At 32.3% G+C, this 9,166-nt stretch overlaps 1 long non-coding RNA gene across 1 annotated transcript; it reads right to left on the reverse strand.

The window, feature by feature from the left end:
• Window positions 1-2,155: 2,155 nt before the first annotated feature.
• LOC109164479 lies at window positions 2,156-4,498 on the reverse strand. Its single transcript, XR_002051403.1, has 4 exons — window positions 4,347-4,498; window positions 3,127-3,298; window positions 2,856-2,931; window positions 2,156-2,743 (listed from the first exon to the last, which is right to left on the reverse strand). It is a non-coding gene; the product is annotated as an uncharacterized LOC109164479 (long non-coding RNA).
• Between the last annotated feature and the right edge of the window lie 4,668 nt (window positions 4,499-9,166).

Raw genomic sequence — 9,166 nt, forward strand, 5'->3', positions numbered from 1 at the left:
ATAAAAGATAAAGAAATTTGATATAACTAAATTAGAATTAAAGTTAAATGTGTAATTAATAAAAAGATATAGAAATAGTCTTGGTGAATATATATTTTAATAAAAGATAAAAAAATTCAAAATAGCTAAATTAGAATTAAAGTGAAAACAAATAAACCACTAACTAAAGCTGACTATCTATAATGAAAAGAGTAGTATTTTGAGCAGAGTAAATTAAATTTTCTTAGGGCGTGTTTGGTGAGGCTCGGAATTGTCTTCTTCTTCTCCATCTGTAGTGAAGTTGAGTTTCCTTTTTGCTGGTTGTGTGTTTATTGCATCTTGTTTACTTGTGGTAGTGAATGAGAATGAATCGTGCAATGATGTTATGGTATATGATACCATGTTTTTACCTTGTTGTGTGTAGGATTGAGATCTCAATTGTATTATATATTCTTCATCTTGTAAGCGGTTATTGATATGTTGAAATCGTAGCTGTTGACCCTATAAGATGTTTATGTAGTTAGGCATTAGGTTAGTTTATGGTGTGTCAGCATTGTCACTTGTTTGGATACTGGTCCGAGCATTTAAAATCCATGTATACTTGTATTTATTGTCAAGTACTCTATAGTTCGTCTGGGCAGGTTTGACAATGGCATTTGAAATTATGTACCACTTGTTGGTCTTTAAAGTGCTATCATACATTTCAATGTCATTATCAAACACTATTGATTGAACCCGAGTTCCCTGTATATAAATATAGCATTTACAATGATGTTGATGGTGAATGAAAACACCTTGATTTGAGTGTAAATAAAGAACTATACATGTCTAATAAATATAAATTTAAAAATGACAAATAATAATAATAATAATATTATTATTATTATTATTTAAAAAATAATTATAATCACGCTGCATATAAAAATCCATCACTAAATTCATGCCCATAATAGTATGTACTCATAACAATACACGAAAAAACGTTTTAAAAATAATAATAATAATGATGATGATGATGATGATGGTGGTGGTGGTGGTGGTGGTGGTGGTGGTGGTGGTGGTGGTGGTGGTGGTGGTGGTGGTGGTGGTGGTGGTGGTGGTGGTGGTGGTGGTGGTGGTGGTGGTGGTGGTGGTGGTGGTGGTGGTGATGATGATGAAAGGGGAAAATTTTGTATTATGTACTTACAGTTTCATCCTCGAGGATGATGAGCATATACTTTTTGTCAGGCGATTTAATAGCATTCCTTGGTTCGTTTTTCTTAATGATACGAACTTTACAACTCCATCTCACAGTTTGTGTGTCAATATCAAATAAGTTTAGTGCATTTGCCATGACTAATATTCTTCTGTCATTGAAAATATGTGCATAAAGAATGTAAAGAAATAATATAATGAGAACCATAACATAAATTGAAAAATCATAGATTAGGGATTGAAATTGAAATAATATAAGGAGTAACACGAAGTATTATATTATTTATATATATTAATTAATTATGTAGTAATGATAGGAGAGTTATTATATTCATACCTATAGAATGTCTCTTGAATAGTGTGTTGCAAAAGAAGTTAGGTATTGTGTCTGTTGAATACCAGGGGTTAATATAGTGTTGTTCTGCGTAGATTAAGGGTGTAGTGAAGATGACATATTTAGTAAATAAGAAAGTATCGTAATATGGAAATAAATTACTATTTGTGTATTGATTAATTTTATTACGAAATAATTATGCAAATATAGAATATTAGGTAAGAAAATTATGATTAAACAAGGAGCCACTGCAATCATTGTGTTTTCATTTGATACGCACAGCCTAACTAATATTTTAATATAAGTATTTAAAGTATATCAATGCAAGATTATATTAGAGTTGATCATGCATAGATACCGATACCATATTTGATCGATGTTGAACTTGGCCTAGCAAACTACGCGTAACAATAAATCATATTGGTGATTGAATCGGGTTGGTGTGTGTTTAGTATTTTATATATAAATCATATATTTTTTTAGTTTATTTATTAATAAACACTCAATCTTTTTGACAATGTAAAACTTTCCTACAAATATTATGTGCACAAAGAACATACCCAATTTTTGCAATTAACATTTAGCAGACAAAATGAAGCCACTTTTAGGGAATACAACTCCTAGCAATTAGAGAAAGAAAAGGAAAGGAAACAAAAATTAGAGACTTTGTTTTTCTGAACTAATCAGTGTGTCCAGTAGAGAGAGGGAGTATTACTCCAAATAGACAAAGAAAAGGAAAGGAAACAAAAATTACAGACTTTGTTTTTCTGAACTAATCAGTGTGTACAGTAGAGAGAGGGAGTATTTACTCCAAACACAGATATGAGTCATAAGAAATCTACAAATATGTATGATATCCTCATATCTACCCATTGAAAATACAATATTCTCTCAAAACATTATAGTAAAAGTGAATATTTAACATGTTTTTCTGCACAAACATAAACCAGCCAGATATTTCAATTTCTATCACCTCCTTTGAAAGTTCAACTTCTAAATGCAAAGTGTGAATAAACAGGCAAAACGAAGAGGGAACAGAATCAGCACTACAGCCACAATGGGTAATTGATCATGGTGATATCCAAAATAATCCCTCAAAAACGTTGCCTATGTTTTCTTTTCTCCAAAAATCTCGATATCCTTCTCTATATCGCCATATTGCGAAGAAAGCATGCCGTTTAGGGACCAAGATGTAGGCATTAGATAGTAAAACCAGATCCACCATTTGGGAATTTGCTGCAAGATTACGAACATATATAAAATGATCGTTTTCAATAATGTCAACGAGTTTCTTATAATAGAATGTAAACTGGAGATCTTGAGGTGTGTCATTGAAAGTGAAACTTACCGGTTCGGGGACGTCAACACCAAATACATAGCGCTTTTCTTCTCAGATTCAACCTACCTTCCATCCTTTTGCAATTCTAAAATAGAAAGTGGATGAGTGATCGAAGCAAAACGATAGAATATCATTTCAATTAAAAAAAAAAAATAAAAAAAAAAAGAGTCCAGACTCCAGAACCCTTTATCAACTTCCTGTTTACTTTACAAATAGGAGCCAGATGCAATATTGAACCAAGAAAAATAAGTACAGAAAGAAGAGAGTATGCAACTCTTACCAGTTTTGGTACACTTCTGGAAAAGCGCATCGTGGCTCACAACCAGCTTCCCAAGAAGTAAAATTACAATTTCTGCCGGGGTTTAGGTAACTGGAACTCCCTGATGTTGTGAAGGTGTTACTGAAGTAGAATCTTATTTCTGCCGCAGTGCATAATCTTTCTGGTACAACCCCTGTTTGCCAATACAAAGATTCATTAAACTTTAGTTAGAAATTACAACTGATGGAGACAGATATATGAGAGTGAAAATTTACTCCAGTATGAAAGGAAGAAATTCATTGAATATAGCATGCATGATTTTTTTTATGCAGTTTCACTTATAGCATCATTTTTAATTTTATCAACACATTCTTGAAAGAAATGAGAGTTTGATGTTATTTTCATGTAAACAATCCATTAGCAAGAGTGCCGCCATATAGTATTTTTTGAAAGCGGCCAAGGGCAATATAGTCTTTACCCAATCATAAACAGGTGAACTAATCAACTATTCCCTACTAAATGGAGAGTGGGGAGGTAACATTTCCGGTCAGAACTAATCTAATCTTGATTGTAATCACCTAATAAAATACTACTAAGCTTGATAGAGTTTTCACTCTCATTTCCTTTTACTTAAACACAAGTAAGATTAGGTTGTCAAATAATTGCTTGATTGAACCTCCTAATCCAGTTTTTAATTTCAACATATGTGATTCAGGTGGCAATTCTCTTGACAAATCAAGAATGAAGTTTCACAGAACAAAGGCAGCACCTCAAACGTCTATTTTCTAAGTATTACACTGCAGTTACTACTCTACCTCAACTGAGCATATCACCACCACCATAATTTGTATGCTAAATCAACACGACACCAACAACAGCCCAAATTTCACAAGATTAAAATCTCTTCAATTTTTTATTATTTTCCAAAAAAATTTTGAACTCTAACAGGTTTGTTCACATGGGGTTTTAAGGTTTCACTGAATGCTAACTAAGATTCTCTTCCATTTAAACAGTTGATAGGGATTTAACTAAGAAACAAAATTGATATTTAAAATCACAAATAAATCGAAGATCCTAAGTATGCATATTTGCTCAATTAACATATAGTATAGAGCATTAGAGCCTAATATATAAATTTATCATCACAAAAATCACCACGAACATAAAAATTTACACGAAAAGTTATCAACTTATCAATTAAACACTACTTCACAGCGTAAGCTATCAACGAAACGAATTACCTAAGAAAAGACGGAAGACGGAAGCTAATCGGAGGAAGGACCAGAGAATCTGCACGAGACGGAAGCTAATCGGATTGTTGTTCGAACTGCCTCCAGAATCGCAGCCCAAATTTCACAAGCTTAAAATCTCTTCAATGTTTTATCGCCGCTATGTGCTTATCTGGAATGTCCTTAACCCCCCCTCGTAATTGGCTTTCAATTTGGCGTAAATTTCTAATTTGCCACCGCACATCTTTGTTGACAGAGTCGTTAAATCTGACAGTGTTAAGTTGATAAAAGGGAAAATTGTAAAAAATGCCTCTCTATAATATGTCAATTATCAATGTCACCCCTGAATTATGATTGGTGTAAATGTTGCCCCTCAATTATCAAAATGGTGCACATATAGCCTCTCCCGTAAGGGACCTGTTGTTCCACACCGCTGTCCATCGCCGGTACTTCAAATCGAGGGAGGGAAAAAGCAACTAAATTACATATTTACTCCGACTTAACGGTGTCGTACACTAATGGGGAACCACATGTCCGTTAAGGGAGGGGCTATATGTGCACCGTTTTAATAATTGAGGGGCAACATTTACATCACTCATAATTCAGGAGTGACATTGATAATTGGCATATTATAGAGGGGCATTTTTACAATTTTCCCTTGATAAAATTAAGACAAATAAGGTTATATTAGGATTTGCAGGAGCATCTGACGGTGTTAAGTTGATAAAATTAAGACAAATAAGGTTATATTAGGATTTGCAGTTAGCATTGTACTACAATAGGAGCCCAGAATACAACTCGGTAGAGCATGTGGTGTACCGACATTTTTTTTTTTTTTTTTTTTATTTCGGTTAAGGGTCTAACAAGATTCGCTCTTATTAAAATTGTAGATGTAGATTTCTGTATTGGAAATTGGGGGTGTTACTGGAGCTGGCCGCCACTTCAGTTCGTCGCCAATATTACCATGTTGAGAGTCTGCCGCAGTTTCTTCCCTGATTTTTCATCGGCGGCTTAGGAGGTAGGTTTTGTTTCTTTGGCTAAACATGAAGAAAATGATGAGGATTATGGATAGGGCAGGCTTTGGCCCAATTCGGCAAGACCTAGACCCACACATTAAAAAGTCAATCATTATTGTGTGGACCATATTTTGTATATTATAAAATAATATATATTCAGTATAAAAATAATGTACATTCAGTACAAAAATAATATACATTTAGTATATTAAAAATGTACATTTTGTTATGGTCCACATAACATTGTGTGGACCCTGGTCCATACAATAATTTGTCTTAAAAATGCTTTGATATTGGGCTTGTTTGGTTTTAATTTTGACTTGCTTTATTTTTTTAAATCATATTTTGACTTCTTCTTCAAGACAATTGCTCAATTTAATTCTTCTTTCATTTATTATTAAGTTATCATTCAATTTTGAGTAAATATTAAGTTTTAAATTTGATGTTTGAATTTTAATTTAATATTGAGGTGCATATTAAATTGTCTCAATTATTGTAATTTATTTTGGATATATGAGTTAATAATATATTAATATGCATAATCCAAGTATTCTATGTATATTTTTAATTATTTTATTGTTATAATTATACATTTAAAAAAGCATGTTTTAAGAATGGATTTAGCATATTATATATTTATTCAATAATTCATTTAGTCTTTGAATTGTGATTAATGTTATTGTCCATATTTGGTTAAGTATGAATAATTAAATATTTGGTGTATTTTCATACTCTTTGGACATTTTATGCATTCAATCACATTAAGTGCATGATATTAAGTTTAGTTATGCAATTAGGATTTCTGAGATTTTGATTTACAAATGATAACATATACTTTTGACTTGATATTGTTATAATTTATAAATTCAATCTATCTCTCATGAATTTGATTTTTTTTATGCATTAAAACATTTTACCATGTAAATTCCATCTATCTCTCATGAATTTGATTTTTTAATGCATTAAAAATTTTTACCATTGGCTTACGGTTTGAAAATTTCAAAGTATATATCCATTATATCATTATTCAAAATGTTGGGTCCCTTTTGGTTTGGACTCATTAGTGTTGAATATTAAGTTTATACTTTGAAGAGCTCATCATATTAAAAATTGTTTTAAGTTATGCAATTTGTTTGAAATATATGAGTTTAATGTTTAATTTTATGCATATTTGTCCTAAGCATAATATTTTATTTTTTAAATATGTAACTTTATTATGCCTTTATCAATGCATAATTTAGGAAGGAATTATATTAGTTTCTTATTAAGTTGGACTTATGCATAAACTTCATTTGCGGTAGTGTTTGAATATAAGCACGTTTAGTCCGTTAATTTAGTTCACCATTTTAAGCTTTCATCTATTAGTGAACTATACAATTTTTGGATTATGCCCTACAGTTGTTTTTGTTTTTTTTGTTTTTTTTTGTTTTTTTTTTTTTTTTTTTTTTTTTTGTTTATACCCGGCCCCAAACAGTTATACATTTAATGTATATGAATCGGGGAGGCATAGTACTTTTATGGCCATGACTTAATAACATCTTGTGCCACTAGTCCCCTTAAATTGATTTCTAACCTAGGAGTTGGTCATCGGGTGAGGCTTTGTCGTTAACTAACTTTTTTGGGAGTATATTTGAAATTTCCCATCACCATTTGGTATAATTTTTTTGTTAAAATTTTAAATATTCTTTGCCAATGTGATTTGGTTTCGGTTCATTAAAGAATAGTCATAACATCTTTAATTTAATGAAGTCTCTTAAGTTTTCAATCTTGGTTAATTAGGGAATAGCCATAGCACATTCAGCTAGCTAAGATTATTAAGTTTTGATCATATAAAGGTTAGGCAAGGACTTGATAATTGTCTACTGATCTTGTAATTTTAATTTCATGGAGAGTAGCCATAGCATTCTTAATCAATTAAAATTATATAGTAAGTTGTTTATTATCTTGTTCACATAAAGTTTTAGACATATCGTTTGTGATTAGTTGAATGTAATATGATGGAATTTAGCCCACTGGCAATTTCATTATATTTGTATGATTAATTAAGATGAAATATTGGATTATGATCATAATTTAGCCTACAGGCAATTATGTATCGGAATGTAGTTTAATAGTTTTATAATAAGTCAATTTATTATTTACTTTAAAGTTATTTGTAAATGAAAAAGCCCGTGTATCTTGAAATCAATTTAACACTAAGGATTCTACTTGATTTTATGTTACGAGACAATTTCGCTGTTTAATTAAATCAATTTAATCAACATATAAATAACGAAATTGAAAGCATAAATAAAGTAAAGACACAGTAGAATTGTTACGCAGTTCGGAGCTCCTTCTCCTACGTCTGCGGGGCAACCCACGTCTGCCCAATCCACTAGATGTTCACCACAGAGTATTACAAGAGGTAAATATAAACGGCTCACAGCCTTTACCACTACAACTCTTCTAAAACACTTACTTAGGACTGAACCGTGCATGCCATAAACATCTTTGGTGTAGCACTTCAGCTGTCACAGGTACTGATTTGTAGTACAGGTTTAAATCACAAATAATATAATCAATATTAAAGCAGTAATGTAGGAAGCTTGCATATGAGATCAGAATTTCAGAATTGGCAACTTCCTCTTTCGTTTTCCCTTCCTTATATACTGTACGCAACTCCCATTTCACCAAGCCTTGATTATAGCATTCACATGTGGCTTGAATTCTTCTCAACCACATCTTCTTTAACTTGAGATCTTCAGACTTGCTCTTTGTCCAATTTATTAACAATAAATCTCCACCACATATTTTAGCTTGGTCCAAAATACTAATTACAACTCATGCTAATTAACATTACACATTAATAAAATAAACTAATAAATTAGTCAATCTAATGTGTACTATTTTGTACACTTACAATCTCCCCCTTTGGCAATTTATTTGGTAAAACAATAGTATCATTATACTTTGGGAAAAAGAAACGAATATTTTATTAACATCCCATAGTATACGTACTGAACACATAAAGAAAATTAAATATGCAATTTTAAATCTTTTTGGACCTAACCAAGGCTTATTTGTGTGTGAGATTTTATTTTGGACCTTAGTTGATGTTGACTCTCATACTTCATTCAATTAATAAATACTGAATCATGCACAAATTAGTATTGTATCAAACATACCATAGATATTCATACTAAAGTCATTCATACCAAAATTATTAACATCCATACCAAAACCAACCAAAAACTTACCAAACATTTCGAAACATCCAAAACAATTCACATACTCCCCATTTGTTTTTGCCAAATAAATGACAAACAAACCGGTGAACATCATTCTAGTGGATTGGATTAACTTGCAGACGGGGTGCCCGACTCAGATTCATCACTCTCAGAAATAGAACCAGTGCCAGCGCCAGTGTTAGATCAAATCCGAGCATAGATAGCCTCCATTTTGGCTATTTCTTCCAACTGAGCACTCAACAACTGTTCTAAGCCATCAATGGTTATTTGTTGAGAAGCAACCGAGGTGCGGACTTGAGCAATTGACGCTTGAAGAGTGAGAACAATTTGACGGCGATCCATGAGCGTCGGAAGTTCCTTGATAGCTGTCGTAGGACGGGGATTCGGTGCAGAGGCAGTGTCAGCTGATGATGCAGGGGCAGACACAGAGGGCGTGGCAGTTGGTGCGCCGGGAGTGATCAAAAGCGTAGCTCTATCATCATAGTGATCCTTATTTGTCAACCGATCATCATATTTATAGACTGAGGCATTAGCAATCACCTCCTCATCTGTGTAGGGCTTGAACCCATGTTCCTGTAGAAGTCCAAAA

Source organism: Ipomoea nil, unplaced genomic scaffold, assembly GCF_001879475.1.
Source record: "Ipomoea nil cultivar Tokyo-kokei standard unplaced genomic scaffold, Asagao_1.1 scaffold3065, whole genome shotgun sequence".
Taxonomy (NCBI): domain Eukaryota; kingdom Viridiplantae; phylum Streptophyta; class Magnoliopsida; order Solanales; family Convolvulaceae; genus Ipomoea; species Ipomoea nil.